The sequence below is a fragment of the Ictalurus punctatus genome, chromosome 11 (assembly GCF_001660625.3).
Source record: "Ictalurus punctatus breed USDA103 chromosome 11, Coco_2.0, whole genome shotgun sequence".
NCBI lineage: Eukaryota > Metazoa > Chordata > Actinopteri > Siluriformes > Ictaluridae > Ictalurus > Ictalurus punctatus.
In genome coordinates, this window is record NC_030426.2 from 9,482,327 (window position 1) to 9,500,667 (window position 18,341).

At 38.6% G+C, this 18,341-nt stretch overlaps 1 protein-coding gene across 4 annotated transcripts in view; it reads right to left on the reverse strand.

The window, feature by feature from the left end:
- The window catches only part of LOC108272162 (membrane-associated guanylate kinase, WW and PDZ domain-containing protein 3), a 135,165-nt gene that overhangs the window by 93,913 nt on the left and 22,911 nt on the right, over positions 1-18,341 (reverse strand). The window lies entirely within an intron of this gene.

Sequence of the window (18,341 nt, forward strand, 5' to 3'; positions counted from 1 at the left end):
GCTGATAACAATTAATTGACCCCCTCCATAATCGTGTGTTTATGTAAAAATGTATGTAGGTGGCAACCACAACATTTATTCGTAATTGCATTTAAATATAATGGAATTGATGCCTCATCAAATTTTCATCATTATTTGCAGAAATATTAAAGCTTTGATCTAGAAACGGCTTGTAACTATCTTTATAGTGCAATAATCCTAACTGTAATTGTACTTTATCCACTTATTGAAGTGTCTTGTAAAAAAAGATGCGTGGGGGGATTATTAGATGAGTACAGAATAGCAGATTGTTTGTTTGATTTTGTTTAATTAATTATTTATTTATTTATTACAAATTTTATTATAGTACATTGTTGTGCAACCACATACACAAATGGTTGTACATGTTATCACTGCCACTGTGTTATTATTCTATTCTATTATGCATTATTTTATTATTTAGTCAACAGAATGGGCCATTAAACAGTTAATCGCAATTATGTATATGAGAATTAATCTTCATGTTAAAATAACTGCTTTATACTTTATGGTCAAGATGGATCCGGAATTATGGCTAAACCTGCAACTATTGAATCCTGGAAATCCTGTTCATCAAATATACTGGACATTATAAAGAAAGTGCATTAGACATATAACTTATTAGCAGTGAGTATATGCTTTCCTCTGCTTCGCAATTGTTTTGTCTTTTTTTTTTTCCATGGATCCAACTTTTGGCCTGATATGTCTGTTGCCCTCCTTTCCCTTATTTAGTTTTAATGATGGTTCCCTACATGTTTGTATTGTTTTGTGTTTGAAATGCAATAAAAAAAAATTTGATCACAAAAAAAGATGAAATCCGGAGCCTGTCCTGGGAACACTGGAATAAACCTTGGATGGGATGCTAGTTAATTGCAGGGCACCATACACACAATTTTGAGTCAATGGGCAATTTAGCATAGGCAATCCATTTACTGGCTACCATATATGTTTTTGAGAGGTGGGAAGAAATCAGAGAAATCTCACAAGGACATGAGGAGAACATGCACAGAAACTCCACAAGAAACTCGAGCTCAGGATTCAACCTGGGATCCTGGAGCTGTGAGGCAACAAATGCCACCCACTGCATCACCATGCCACCTGTGGCAATTAATGTTCAATCCAAATTTCATAATTGTGGTAGGCTTACTCTCAGAAACCACTACAGTACATCTTGAGCTGGCTGCAACCTGATTTTCTATATGATCAATATGATCAATATGGTCCTTTCCTAATTGTTATTCTCCTGGGTACATTCAGACAAACTTCTTTAATTCTGTCAAACTCCTTTTTTTTCTTTCATCTGCAGCCCATATGTGACAAGTAAGCAAAAACAAACATGCACGACCCCAACAGATGGCCTCAAGATCAGTGCACTGGTGCAAGTGAAGAATGCTGTGCATGCCAAGTTGAAGGCACTTAACTCTAGCTAATGTGGCCAAGAACAGTGATCGGTATGTGATTACACGCAGCCAATCATGCTCATATTTGCAATGACATATGCTTATTGGAGAAGATAAGCAACAAGGGATGAAGGACAGCTGAAATAGAAGAGTAAGGACATGAGAAAAGGTGTCCATCAGCAAATGATTGCACTGAGTGTGTGTAGTATTGCATTTTGGTGAGGTGTCAAAGTGTGTGAGTCCACAGATCTGATTACAGTGCCATACCCGTGCATAAGTTAAAGTGATTCTGGCATGCCTTTAAGTCCCCAGTGTACTCTGGGTGAGCGAGAGCTGCAAGTAAATAGTCTTTACAATGTGATATTTCACTTAAATGGGAGTGAGGCATCTAAAAGGCGGTGAATAGAGACCGATATTGCATTCAAAAATTAGCATCACTTCGTTTCTGCATTTGTGTACAGGCAAAAAGAGTTACAGTGTAGAGAGAAAGGAAGGAAAGAAGGAAGGGTATTTGAGAATTTTAAGAAACATGTTTATATCTGTTCAAGAGCTCCCACAGAGAACAGCTCTGGTAATGAGTCATTCAATTGATTTTTTATTTTTTTGCTACATCATAAATCAATAAACTCCCTCAAAATAAAGGTCTTTCACTTTAGAGATAAAACTAATGGCGTGCACTGCAGTAGAAAACCGTGCAATAGGAAAATGGCCTACAGCAGCACATTCTGTAGTTTGTGACCTACGAAAATAAACCGACCAGTCCAATAAGTGTTTTTTTTTCTTTCACAATGAACAATTCTTTAAAGCCAACTGCCCTGAACAATTCAGTTATCCAAGTCATCTGTTCCACACGAATACTGACCACAACCTTCTGTACAAGCAATAACACCCTCAAATTGACTCCAATTGTCTTTGGAAGCTTGGGATTTCAAAACAAACAGGGGCAGGTTCTCTGTCTTCTTACTGCGACTCTACAAATGTAATGTGATTATGAACGAGCTTCTGGAAAAATCAACCCCCTTAGGAGATGAGACCAATTACTCTGTTTGCTTGCTAGACTAAGACCACTTCTGAGTTTCTTAAGTGATTACAGGAGAGAAAGTCAACCTATACAACGCTATGACAGTTTGCTATAATATGCCTTTGTTGTTTGTTTATGTAGTAGGAGTTGCTAAAGCCTCTTAGTTTGGTCAAGGTCATGAAAAACCTCCAATCTTGTTTGCTTTGAGGCGAGACCGAGGGCAGAGAGAGAGAGAGAGAGAGAGAGAGAGAGAGAGAGAGAAAGAGAGAGAGAGAGAGAAATGATGAAGGTTAGCTTTGCAGTCCAACAAGCCACTGAAAATATGTAGATAGATATTAAGCCAAATAAGCATTACCACAATACAGCAAATCTATCTGACTTGTGTAGAAAGGCAGGAGATCAGTCAGTCTAGAGTGAAATACCAGACAGATAAACAACTTCAAAAAAGAGAACTATGTTACTCATAGAGCATGTAGCTTTATGATGGCTACACTAAGCCGTACAAAAGCTTTAGAGGGCAAAGGCAGGACCACATCAGATGAAACCAACAAGCATCCATAGTTTCCTCTCTGACCCCATGCTGGTGTTTATCTGCAGGGAGACCGACACTGCCAATACTCATGAGACTGGCTAACTCTCCGAGCTGAGCAGACAGCACACACTCACACACTTCCAGGAAGTTAAAAAAAATAAATAAATAAATTTAAAAAAAAGGAAAAGGCAAAACGCTCCTCATTCACTGTCCTTCATTTCTTACCACCAAACCCTTTAGGAATGCAATTCAGGACAACTAACCCCTCTATTATCACAGCAGCAATCCAACAAATGGTGTTTGTGCAGCCAACAAGAAGTCATTATTTCACTGCTGATGATGTACTAGGAGCTGTGTAATGATTGATTTTTCTACAGAGTGAAAGACAGAGGGAGGGAGAGAGAGAGAGAGAGAGAGAGAGAGAGAGAGAGAGAGAGAGAGAGAGAGAGAGAGAGAGAGAGAAATAAGATGATATGGGCATAGGGTGAAAGAGGTGCAGCATGAATAACAAGGTAATCGTGACCATATGACCCCCCACTTTGTAACCTCAACATGGTAAGACTAAAGCAAGGTTCTGCTCTGGTTTATGTGAAGCTCAGCTGGGATCTCACTGCTACATACATTACGCATTCCATCAATAAGCCTATCTAAGCTCATATCATCATTACTACTGGGAGGCACTGTTGCTACCAGCAGAGGATATGCAGGGGTCCTCAGCTACACGCAGTCAAATATATGGATGGGTTTTTAAAATATGTAACCTTCTTCTAATAATGAGACTTCACAACGCATTAGAGCACACGCTGCTTCCAGAATCTTCTTGTTCTGAAATTCTTTTAAGAAAACGGATATTTTTTGTTTTAAAATCTGATTTGTCTGAGATGCACTTGAAGTCATTATAAAGTCCTCAATATACTCATATATCATATACCTTCAAATCGGTGACAGCATCACCGTTGAATTCTGTATTTATTGTGGCAAACCAATAAAAATGTTACACTACAGATGTTACTCTGTCCATATAATGCCATAATCATTGCCTGTTACTGTTAACAGACTCCATTGTGTAACAGAAATCTGTTGTTGAATTACGAATATCTACGAATATTTATTTAAACATTTATGGAAGGGATCTTGGTTGTTTATATCTCATGGACTCATTGGCTTTTTAACAGTCTCTGTGCTTTGTGAGAGAGAGAGAGAGAGAGAGAGAGAGAGCGAGAGAGAGAGGCTGGTGAAGAATGACTTAATTGCAGCTATATAGGAACTAACTTAACTCTCACACATTCCACAACTTTAAATCTAATTATAAACCGTTAAAATGTGCAACATTTTGTACATGTATTAATTAAACATTGTAATCATTGGCTAATCACTGTGGTATCACACAACATACGGCACAGTTATACGAAAATAATCAATGTATTATTCCCCTTATACTACAGTTATTTTCCAAAACGTAATGAATGTCATATTGTACATTTTTTTGTTTCTAGTGAAGTTTAATGTTGTGAAACGCCTGCAAAATAAGTTAGTTCCTGTTAGCACTTATCTCATAGCAGCTATAAATGGTTGTTCTTCCATTAGCACTTTTTAAATCTTTTAAACTAGCAGTTTTCAAAGCCCTGATTATTGACTCCAGTCTTTCATTTAAAACTCATGTGGATAACATTAATAGGATAGCCTTTTTTCATCTCAGAAATATTGTTAAGATATGAAATGTCACTACACGATGCAGAAAAACTAGTTCATGCTTTTGTTATCTCTAGGTTGGATGTTCCACTAGGTGCATAAACAAGCTAGAATGCAGTCCAGAATGCAGCTGCTAGATTCCTTACTAGAACCAGAAGATATCACCTCATCACCCCTATCATATCCACACTGCATTGGCTCAGTCAAATTTTGCATTGGTTATAAAAAGCCGCATAGTTATGGAACAGCTTTCCAATTAGTGTTTGGACTCTTTAACAGTCTCAGTGTCAAGTCTAGGCTAAAAACATATTTGTTTAGTCAAGCCTTTTGTGAATAGTTCTTTTCTTAGACAAAGGAGCAGATCTGGAGGGTTCGTGGATATAGAGTGTTGTGGTAAACTGGGATGATTGGATGCTGTCGCCTCTCGCTCTCACATGTTCACTCGGGTTTGTTGGCAGAGTGGCTGGCCATTTTGTTTCCCATGTCTGTGTTACCTGCCTGATCCATCCTGATGCCCTACTTCTGGTTGAGTCCTCATCACTTGGAAATCACTCGCTGTTTATGAGGATGGCCCGAAATGGACAGCCCAAAAATCACTGAGATTACTGAGAATTAAAAAGCGCTACATAAGTGCGCCATTTAGGATGGTACCAATTAAAAATCATGAAAATGGCTTTGAACTGCAACTGATATGAGTAGTTTTGCTACGATGGCTTGGGATTACAATTGCCATGAACAGTTCTACACTCAAGTCTCCTGGTTATGAATTTCCTGGTTACACAATTGCACTTTTTGACCATGTAGTACACAGTTATACAAGGGAATTATTTATAATCGCACTATCCGTTGTCACACAGATGAGGATGGGTTCCCTTTTGAATCTGGTTCCTCTCAAGGTTTCTTCCTCATATCATCTTAGGGAGTTTTTACTTGTCACCGTCGCCTCTGGCTTGCTCATTAGGGTTAGTAGTGCTGGACTTGGAAGTCATTGCTCACACAAATCACACACTGTTCAGAAGCAGCAAAGGACATAAGGAAAGAGAGTTCCTTTTATAACAAGACTCAGGGCTGGACTCGTGGCTATTATGTTGTTTGCACCTGTTTTAATGTGTAATTATTCTGCAATCTACACAAATAAACTTGTGTGATATGTAGTAACATGACATATGAGCCTCAACGTGCAGTGTTGCAGGCGGAAACATGCTAAATGTTCTGCTCTCCCTCATTCACATGCATCTGGGCAAGGATTACACATAAAATGAGAGGTAGGTATAAAAAAAGGGGGGGGGGGGGGGGTAGACAAATAGAAAGTGCACTTAATTACATATTCTGGTCATATACAGTATTCTGGTCGTAGCGACTGACAGTTTTGTGCATAGTTTTGTGTACCTCCCTGACCAGGTGTATATAAGTGCCATGCATGCGCCTCTGAGTGAGTTTATAGACAGTGTTTTCAAGTTTGCAGTTAAAATCAAGTGGGTGTTTTGCATTCCTTGTTCATCATCTTTCATGTCATTTCGTATAACTCCAATACACTGGATATGAATGGTGTTTCTTTAGGAGAACAGTGCAACACAACAGTGTGTTAGCATGGCATACATGACTACAAATACAAATAGGGCAAATAAATGACAGTGGGACATGAGTGCAAGATGCACAATAAATACACAGGGCAATAAATACTCAAGACAAATGGACATGCATGCTAACTAGACAGTATTTGTATTGAAAACCAGTGCAAACAACTATCTAAACTGTGGACACTACTCTATCATGATGTACAAAAACAGATTTAAAAAAAGCCGCATTGTAGCACAATAGCATTGTCCATAAGATATTGAGTTTTCCCACAGTATAGACATATGTTTGGACTCCCAAAGAAGGTTTTTGTACTCAGAATAATTTTTTTATTAATGCCAAAATCTGTGATAATGCAAGGCTATTGGAAGACCTTCGTGAAAGAACTATTCAGAAAAGTTATGTCATTTCATACAGCTTCCCTAATGGAAGCTTTTATAGAAATCTGGCAAGCATGATCATTGTGCATGTGTGACAAACTGGTACAAATTCCTCACATTTTATTGAAGAAAGTCAGCAGACTAAAATGGAACTTGTGTGACACTGCTCATTATTTACATGTTACAGCAGCAGCCGTCAACCTCATGAAAAATAAAATACAATTTAATTGCACACTTTTATATAAGTAGATTACTCTGCTCAACGTCTTTTCATTAGAGTAAATCTAATGGACGTATGAGTCGTATTAATGCCCTACACACCGATTACTTATTCTGAAATGAGAGTCTTCATTTAATAACTTCACTTATTAACACATTTGTCTCTTCCTTACTGAACTTGCAATTCCTTATTAGTCCTGAGTTTTAGCACAGCTCTACGGTTGATCATTTCCACCACTTCACCTTGGTGATTAAACCACAATTTGCATCTCACACAGTGTTTAGTAGGCATCCCAGGCTACAGCCTCAGAAAATAGAACATGAAAGTCTCAAGTCCAAAAAAATAAATAAATAAATAAAGGGGGGAGGCCTTTGGGGAGAGCATTTTGCGGCCACATCAAATCATGTTTTTTTGTGGCTTGCCCTTTCATGTACGTACATCAAGCACTCCATGAGTAATGGGATATTCATACAAATATAATGCATGATATGGCTGTCAAACAATTACAAAAAATAATCATTATCATTTAATGTAATAATCACAATATTGACTCAATTTTTTCACTATGCTGCTGTGGGACTTCTGTAGAATTTTTCTTAGGATTTGGCTCTAAGTCACTAACAAACACTCTGTTCTGAAGGGACGCTGTGTGCAGTGCAGGGCAGGTGTTCAAAATGCAGTATTCATCAATATAATGAGCTGTAACCCAGAGTTAATTATGGCTACTTGCAGACATCCAACAGTCTCCAATTAGGACACTAGGCACAGCTATCTCCATCATTTAATCATTGCCAGATGTGGCGCACAATGGAACTAGGCTAGAAATGAGTAGGAATGATTTTAAAGGATAAAACTCAACAGTGGTGCTTGAAAGTTTGTTAAACTTTTAGAACGTTCTATATTTCTGCATAAATATCATCAGATTTTCACACTCACATATGTAATATTGGATAATTTTCCTCAATAAGTTTGTGACCAAGTATAATATTTTGATCTCATTTGTTTACGAGTAAAAAGGGGGGGGGGGGGGGGGGTCTACTTTTAGGACTTAGGTTTTAGGTCATATTCATGCAGATATATAGAAACCTCTAAAGGGTTCACAAACTTTCAATCACTACTGTAGGACAATGGCATTAATAGCATCAAACAAACTGTGGTGTAATATAGTGCTATTCGTACATGTATGCTATTTGATGGACTTGTTTCTATTTAGCTAATGCATTCACTTGCATTAGTTTGTGTGTGCTGTGCCTCTTAATGTATTTATGTATCTAAGCTGAATGAAGTAACAGAGTCTGTCCATTCACCCAGTACTGCCACATTCATTGTGGTGGCACAATCAAATGCCATCATCTTTGTTGAAGTTCTCTCTCATTTTCTCTGTGTATTTTAAAACCACAGAATGTCAGATTTCAGAAATTCACTCTCTCTGGTCAAGAATGCTATTGCAAACTTTTTTGAGAAAAAACTTTTGGAGAGACATTTTGTAACATGGTTTGTGTTGTGAAAGACTGTTTAGTACAGTCATATGCAGTTTGGGAGGTAGCCCAAATACTTAGCTCAATGTTATAGAAGTGTAATAAGAATAAAGTAACTTTATTCTAAACATCAATGGGACTCAGATGCTGAAAACCAGATGAAAGAGCAAAATCTCAACAAGAAAAAGCCATGTGGAGAAAAAAGTAAATGGAAAGAAAACATGTGGTCCTCTTTGAAACAGTGCATAATATTAAAGTTGATATACTCTACCAAATGGCATAAAAATGACATTTGTAGTAATTTTCACAATTGAAATTAACAAAAAACACATCAATCAGATGGAAAAAAAAAAAAAATTCCCTACATTTATCACACTTTCAAATCCATAAAATTAGAATCAGGTGTTCAAGATCAGGTGCCAATGATTGGAACCTGCTTAGGGAGTACAGGTGGAACCTGCCTTATTTATTCCCCTCTCATATCTAGTGTCTGGTGTTCCCTTTGCTATTGAGGTGTGTGGTGTCATCATGCAAAGAAAGAGTTCTGTAAGGCCTTCAGAAAAAGTTGTGGAGGCCCATGAGTCTGGCAAGGGATTTAAAAAGATCTTCAAATTATTTGAAATACATCATTCCACTGTAAGGAAAATAATCTACAAAGGGTGCAGATTTCAAATGACTGCCAATCTGTCCAGGACTGTCTGTCCCAGCAAATTTAGTCCAAGAGAAGGCTGTCTGATACAAAAAGATGTCTCCAAGAAGCCCAAAATTTCATCGCAGGATCTGCTAGTAAGTCTTACAGCTGTTGGTTTCAAAGTGCCTGCTTCTACAATCAAAAAGAGACTGCATAAATTTGATCTGCATGGGAGGCGTGCCAGGAAAAAGCCTTTGCTGTCTAAAAAGAACATTAAAGCAAGAATACAGTTTGCCAATGAGCATGTAGGCAAAGACCAGGCCTTTTGGAATAATGTGATCTGGAGGGACGAATCAAAGATTCGAAAGAGAATCAAAGAATCAAAGAGTGCTTGAAGATAACGTGAGGTCATCTGTTCGAAAGTTGAACCGAAAGTGGACCTTTCAATAGGATAATGATCCTAAGCACACTAGAAAATCCACCAAGGAATGGCCCAAAAAGAAGAACTGGGGGGTTATTGAATGGCTGAGTCAAAGACCAGATTTGAATCACATTGGAATGTTGTAGGGGAATTTGAAAAGGGTAGTACATGCAAGAAAACCCTCAAACATCTTGTAACTGAACGAATATTGCATGGAAGAGTGGTCAAAAATCCCAGTAAGCCTGGTGGACAATTTATGCAAAATGCCTACAGGAAGTTATTTCTTCTAAGGGGGCAATGCTAGTTTCAGGCTAGAGGCCAAGTGCTTACTTAGTTTTTCCACAGAATAATATCACATCTATGGTTATTTCTGTTGAATAAATGATTGAAAAAGCTAAATTTTCCTCGTGGTTTTGTTCAAGTATATCAACTTTATTAATAAGCACTGTTTCAAAGATGATCAAATGTTTGCTTGTCCATATATGTTTAATATATATATATATATATATATATATATATATATATATATATATATATATATATATATATATATATAATGCCTGCTAATTTTCAATGTTTTTTTTTTCCTGTGTTCTCTGGTATTGTGTTAGATATTCTGTGTATTTTGTTCTCCAGCCTGTCAAATGAGATAGTGTTCTAGCTACAATCCACATGGATGGAAAACACAGACTGGAATGAGCTAAGGGCTCAATATAACCAGAAAAGAAGAGACAACTACTGAGAAACTCACAAACATCTCAAATTACTCAAGTCGGTGATCATGAGCTCTCTAGCACAACCATTTCACATCAATACAAACTTCGCAACAAATATAATCTAATATCTATCATTCAATAGCATTTCACCAAATTAGAGAACATATAAATGCCTTACCATGAGCACGGAAAAAGCTAAAAACTCCTGAATCCCTCCTGAATCCTTCTAGCATTGGACTGTTTTACTCTCTAACTCCTGTTTACTTTGTTTACACTCACACACTCTATTACTCTACTCCCCTGATTGGCTGTGGCTCCTGCCATTAACTGTGTAGCAGACTTCTTTCATGCCTTAAATTGGAACATAAGGATGTTTGACGTGTCTGAGCTGATGCACAACATGCATACAAATTTCATGACAGTGAATTAATATTACAGAATTGCCTTGCCGTTTCACTACAGCTCAGGAACATCAGATTGTACTGCATTTTTCTCCCCAGATTCAATACTCATTCATTTGAACCACAAAATCCTTTAACTTTAAGCATGTTGCTTTATGACCGTCTGTAATTAAAAAACTGATTGCTTATGTTGTAACTGTGTGAGTTTGTGTGTGTGTGTGTGTGTGTGTGAGAATGTGGTTTAAAAGGGACACACAGATAGAGACAGATAGTCATGCAGAGAGACAGACACACAAGCTGCATGTGGGAACCGAAAGAGATGGAGCTCCAAAGGCATTTGATAGGAGGCAAGCAGAAGCAACTGTGCATCTGAAATCTAGAGCTTAGAAATGGATTTATTGAGGCTTAGACTTATTCATATAGACAAGGTGTTAGAACTCTCCAGACACCGTGACACATTTATAAACATTCAGGAGAGAAAGAGTCACTAAAGAGAGAGAAAAGCAGCAGTGGGGGAACACAGAGAAAAAAGACAGAATTGGTTGGAGGGATATTTATGCACATGGCGGTGAAGGTCAGAGTGTTACTATCTACATCAACCCTATAAACACTGACATCAATTTACACAAGCACACACACACACAAACTCACAGAGCAAGGCTTTACGGTCTGCTAGCATGAGGCTGAACCACTGATTAAAATGGGAATTTGTTTATCTTGTGTGCATGTGTGCAGAGAGCCCACAGGTTTGCTGATGAGAGAACAGGGCAGATGTGGGGTTATGGAGATAGAGGAAATGATAGGCAGTTCAAAGATAATGCTGCAAAATGAATTTTAGCTTTTCTGCAAGACAACCTCATCGTGTGTATGTGTGTGTTTGTGTGTGTGTGTTTCATGCATTTATTTAAAAGAAAAAACATCAAACACACAAACACATGCACATCTGGAGCTCTGTGTCTTCATGCAAATGTTAATACAGTTTATTCCTGATATATTAACAACATTACAGAGAAATAAGTCACAGGGTCACAACCTGGCACAGCTTGAAATCTGCCTTGATCCCAATCACTGACTAAAACAAGCTTCACTGCAAAATCATGCAGTTGAACGAGCTGTACACAGACTGTGTGACATCCATGGCAAGAGAGGATGTGGCAGCTTGATTACTTTGCTCCTAGCTTGACATCACTTTAGGTTAATCCATCCGACACCCCAAGCATGCAACTATTCCTGTTCAAACATCAGGCTTCTTTTATTACTATTCAGCGCTAGCTGCAGTTGTACCTGTGAAGGAACAAACAGCCACCCACGCTCTCCCAATTACATGCCGATCGCCTGAGTGCACTGGGCTAATGTGAACTGCTGCGCTAATGCATAGTGCAGGTGCTAATTGGACTGCTAATATTGGCAAAAAAGCAGGAGGTTGAGAATACAGCGGCTGGTGTTGGGTGTTTTTCCAGGTTCTTTATGTGTAAACTTCGCTGACCATAACAAGTGAGTTACTCACAATGAATACGCAAGTTACACAGGCCATGTGACTTTGACTCAAGAAGAAATGTGACTTCATTTACATCCTACAATAGACAAAGAGATCAATTAAATATATATTTGGTTAATATTTGTACCTACACTCAATGGCCATTTTATTAGGTATACTTAACATATAGGCATATTAAATACATGGTGCCAGCATTGCTAACAAGAAAACCAGAGTAGGCAAAGAGAAAAAAAGTTTACCACACAAACCCTAGTGTATGTCTGTGGATGGGACGTCTCCACTGTAATAACATAAATGATAAAACATATTGTGTTAACTGCAATCTGCAGGAATATTTGGATTTATAAGCAACCAGGTGAAGGTATAAGCCTAATTTATAAAAAAAAAATGTTATCAAATTAACAGAAGTGCACATCCATTCTGCAGTATGCTGCATGTCAATAATGCTGCACATAATAAAGATGAAAGATATTTACTGCTGATTAACTTACTTATTTGTAGATATTTGCATAAGTAATCTTCAATAAAATCTAAAAATTGGTCTTTACACTGTTTTATTGACAGGGAAAAAAGTATTAAATCAAATCAAACAACTCATCCAAATAGGAACACAAAATACACAATATATTTAAAAGAAGAAGAAAATTCTGGAAAATAAAAAACAACTTAATGCAGAAATTCATTATACTCATTAACCCTTTCTCGCAGTACACTGGCGTTCCATTCACTGGCAGAATGGAAATCAACTTATCAGACATTTTCAGTCAGTATAAGCAAATGAATTATTTTGTCGCTGTAATACGGGGGCATGGTGGCTTAGTGGTTAGCACATTAGCCTCACACCTCCAGGTTTGAGGGTTGCATTCCCACCTCCACCCTGTGTGCAGAGAATTTGCATGTTCTCCCTGTGCTTCAGGGGTTTCCACCAGGTACTCCACTTTCCTACCCAAGTCCAAAAACATGCATTGTAGGCATGTTTTCAAATTGTCCATAGTGTGTGAATAGTTATTATGACCTGTGATGGGCTGGCACACTATCTAGGGTGTGCTCCAAGTCCCCTAGGTAAGCTCCAGGTTCCCTGAGACCCTGTGTAGGATAAGCAGTACAGAAAAACTGCAAATTCTTAAAGCCCTGAGTGTCTACTTTTATATGAGCCATCACTCATCAACAATACTGGTCAACAATATGTTGGTTGTGGTGGATGTGAAAGTTTTTGAGGCCACAGTTCTGTCTTGTTTCTTGGCTCACAAGATAAAGGTTTGTGAATTCACCTTTCAAAGTTCACATAGATAAAGTCAGCGCAGCACGAAAATAACCCCTACCTGAAACAAATGCACATCTTCAAATGCACATCTCAATTTATTGCTCCTTCAGTGAACTGATTTTTATTCCAGGTGGATTTTATTCACATTTTATTCACAGTCTGACCTCTGCTTTAGTTGAATGAGCAGAAAAGCGTAGGTTTTAGGTGTCTCCCGTATCGTCTTAGCAAAAGTTCACAATAGTAAATGCGGCTAAATTGTCAAAGGTGGCCTGAATACATTCATTGAAATGAAGAAATTACATTTGCCCAATAAATGCACAGGAAAATCTCTTCCATTCTCTACGATACATCTCTCTTTCTCATATTATATAATAATATCTATAAAAACCATGAAATGAAATGAGACCAGACGAAGGGATGGCTTCAGATTTTAATTATTGTCACGTGTATGCATGGTACATATTTGCCTCTTTAAAAACAAATTGAACAAAAGTTACAACTGAGTGAAACTGGTCTCTGGGTTGCTGCTTTGTTGTCAGTACAGCTTTTAAACAGATCAATTCTGTCCTGTTGCAGAGGGCAGACATGGGAAAATACTCACTGCTGACACCATAAACTATCAACTTTCTCTTCACAGTGGGCATTGTTACCGCACAAAGCAACAAAGCATGCTAGCCGTGTGAGTTTGTCCATGAGTAGGAGGAGCAAAGACTGAAAGAAATGTAAGCTTATGTAATAAAGAGTAGTAACAAAGATACTACAAAGATAAAATGACAACACGGCTGCTGCTGTGCACATTTCCGTCTCAGGAATAATGAGTAGGTGTGTGAATATGTGTGAGATGCCTAAAACAGCATCTCAGCATGAGAACGATAGCGAGCAAAAACTAGCTTTAAAAAATAGCTTCAAACTCCCAGACAGAGCTGAAACTTTCTAAGGCATCTCTGCCGATGGTAAAGATAAAGCCATGGACCTTCATGAACTTCTTTATGCCCATGCCTATGAAGAGCATATCACAAAATCTATACTTCAGGACTGTGGCTCAGGGATAGAAACTTTATGGAACTCTAGGATACAACTTGCTGTACATTTCAATGTGTGTGTATTGATTCATTCATCTTTAATAAATGTTTGGGGTAAAGTGGATCTGGAAAACTCTGGGCACCATACAACTTCTCTTGGAAAGGAAGGAAACTGTTCCTGCTGACTTCATTTCTCTACTGCTGAGATACGGTAGAGAAATTAAGCGTGTGTGGTGTGTGCACTAAAAAAAAAAGAGGCTTGAATGGCACTGCAGAGAGCTTACTAAACAATTGTGCACTGAAATCCAAGTAAAAGTAAAAAAAAAAAAAAAAAAAAAAAAAGAATAAGAGAGAAAAAAAAAGAACAGTCTCATGAACTTCCATTAACCAGAAAATGACAATGCTAGAGCTGGGACCATCAAATGGACCGGGTTTTATCTGGCCTCAACTCATCCTCAACACATTTTTCTTTAAAATGACTTTAAAATCATATTGAATCTGAAAAAAAAGAAAGAAAGGAAAAAAAAGAAAAGAGTCCTTTCTGAGTGTGTGTGTGTGAGTGTTTGTGTGTGTGTGTGTGTGTGTGCAATCAAAAATGCCACTGAAAAAGATGAGTGCTTTTAAGCTGAGCATCAGAAAAAACAGTGAGGAGTGATAATGTAAAAAGGAATCACTAATGAAAAATGGACCCACGTGTCTTTCGGCAGTTCATTTTTAAACAAGATGACCCCCGCAGTTAGAAGTCTTGTCTAAAACGTGTCGAGCAGCAGTTCCTGTAAGAGTAGCCTTACTTATTAATCTTACCTCAGCGAATACATTAGTATTACATTTCCATCACATTTTTTTTCTGTGGTTGAATATCAAGTGACCTGTACTACATGTCGTGCACTACGTAGTGTGTACAAGGCATTTATGTAATACTCTAGGTAGAGCTCATGAATCAAATATTCTTTTAAAATAAAAATAAAAATCACAACTCCTGAGTGGTGCAGCAGAAAAGTATTCACCCTATCATCAGGAGTTCACGTTATCTGTGACTGGAAGCCAAAAGAGCAAAATTGTTCGTGCTCTCTTGGTGAAAGGGATCTTACACACATTCTCTGCTGTAAATCATAATGACACTAGCCAATCGGGGGTGTTTGTGAGTCCATGTATGTGGAAGAGGGCAGACAGTGCTTTCCTCCATGATGCGCTGCTCTGTGACATAGCATGAGTAGTGGTTATCTGGTTTCACATATCACAAGGAAGCAAGTGCTAGTCTTCAAACTCAACAGTTGGTAGCTGTCATATGATAAAGGAGAGCTGACGGGGCATGGGAATTTGTAGGTGACCAAAGTGTGGAGAATATAATATCAATATAATGATTTATACCATGGTCTGTCCAAATACTTGATTCTGATTGGCTGGAAGCTGTGAGTTAAAACTGTCTATTCCATAGGTAGTTCCGGTCAGTTTAATCACAAACAGTACACCTGCTGTAAACACAATACAGAATGAAGGAACAAGTTGAGCCAGTTCAACTAACACACACACACACACACACACACACACACACACACACACACAGACACACACACAGACACACACATTTTTTTAAACAATTACAAAAAACATACATACAAAAACATGCATATACAACCTATTCAACTGAACATATACGTATCCCACTGAACTCCTCCCACCCACACCCACACACACCCACACACACTCATACTACCCAGCCCAATACAATGGAACACCTCAGAAGCTGTGCAACAAAAGCTGGAATTATTAATGGATGAGTAACACCAGTTATAAGTTCTAGGAAAATTAGACATAAATATGTATGTGTTGATAGTTACATGATTGTGATTCATGCTGATCAGTACACAGCATGAGCATTTTCTTCTATGCAAAGGAAAAAAGATCATATAAAACACACACGTACACACACACACACACACACACACACACACACACACACACACACACACACACACACAAACAGACAAAACACAGCTCCCATCCTTTCAGAACCACTGCCCTCTGCCTCACCCTTGGGTCCGTAACCCATAGCAACACTCACACACACACAAATACACACATCTCACATACCATACACATCACACAACAAGAACCTCTGACTCTGAGTGGGGTCGGAATATATTATAATAGTCAAGCGTTCAAATACATACACGCATGTACACACTTGTGCGCACGCACACGCACACACACACACACACACACACACACACACACACACAATAAAAAGCCAAGGAATCCTGTATGTCCTTGGATATAAGAGCTAGCCCAGTGAAGCAAAAAGGATGCCATTCAACTGAAAGAGAAAGAGGTCATTTGAGGGGGAAAATGGGGAAACCAATGGTAGAGAAAAAAAAAACATAGAGAGAGAGAGCAAAAGTGGATGAGTGAGACAGAGAGAGAGAGAGAGAGAGAGAGAGAGAGAGAGAGAGAGAGAGAGAGAGAAAGCGCACTTGAGGTGGAAAGCTAGAAACCACGTCTGTGTCCTGTCACTTTGGATCAAGCGGTAGCGGCTGATGGCTCAATGCAAACCCTACGTGTTTCGCCATGAGATTGAGGAAAGAGAAAAAGAGTAGCTCTAGCTCCTGTGGGTCATTTGTGGTGCCCTTTTTCACTCTGTAAACAGAAATTGGGTTGAAGTTTGAACTCTATTTTTTTCTCACCTCAACTATAACATGAGTTGCCTGTGGCACCAGTTGCTTTAACTGCCATTTTACTCCAGAGTCCTTTTAGACATATCTATACAGCTCAGTGCTACAGATAAGACCTTTACACAGTACTCAGCACTAAATTATATGACCAGCTTATGCTGTCAGCTTCAAGCCGTAAGCCTGTAGCAAACTTAACAAGGCCACTCATGAGAACGCTTCACTTAAAATCAGATCTCCCGGGCTCACTGTTACCTGCAGCTGAAAGGCTTTGCTGAGACATTTTGTCACACATCACAGGAAAACTGTGACATACAGAAGTTGTGTATATCACGTTAGGCAGTCTCACAATTAAGGCCTTTGCAACATGCTACTTTTTTCAGCTACTATTTCTCAGGTTCCACCTCACTCTCACTTTTCCCATCAGTCGTATCTAAGTGTTCTGGTAAATCACAAGCATCAGTGTGTGTGTGTGTGTGTGTGTGTGTGTGTGTGTGTGTGTGTGTGTGTGTGTGTGTGTGTGTGTGTGTGAAAATACGGCATTATGATAGTTTATGAATTTTTCATAGTTTTACAGAGCCCACATAATTGCTTATATACACAGTATGTGGTACATGTCTTCCTCATGATGCAAAACAACATGAAAATGAAAGGTGGGAAGAACAGCATATTTAGTCCAGAGATATGGCAGAAATTATATGAACGTGAAGGAAAAAAGTTTTAGGAAAAGAGATGAAGCAAAATGGAGAAAAGCAGAGAGCGATCAAAATGCCATGGGCTCCAGCTGGGATCTTGTCGGTAAATGAATGTCAACTCCAGAAGTGCATGTTCATCACTACGGGGAGTCAGAAGCACAGGTAATTTTCCAGATATTCATCACTTACTCACACATGGAGACAAAAACAACAGAATGACATTTCTAACTTTTAGATACACAGTTGTCTAGTTCTGGGCCCTCTCAATTTGGTCAAATCTCACCTGGATGGGAAAACGTGCTTATTCAGAGATATGTGAAGCCAACCATCATATATTTTCAAACTGCTGCTCATGCTGCATCACAGGGCAGCGTATCACACTCGGAGGAAAGCGATATCTGCCCTCTTCTGCATACATGAGATCACAGACAAACAAAATTGGCTAGTGTCGTTCTGACTGACAGGTGAGAGAGAGGATGGAACCCCTCCCCCAAGAGAACACAGTCAGCTTTGCTCTCTAGACTTCTGGTCACAGATGGCTGTGGCATAATTGTCATTTAAACTTACAATAATAGGGTGAATGCTGTTCTGTTGCACCACTTGAGAGCCAGGTTTCCTGGTTTTATTAAAACCAGGCTATGGTCCAGGCGAAGGCTATGAACAAAACATGAGTCAATATGAGCACATAAAGTCTTGGACTCACCT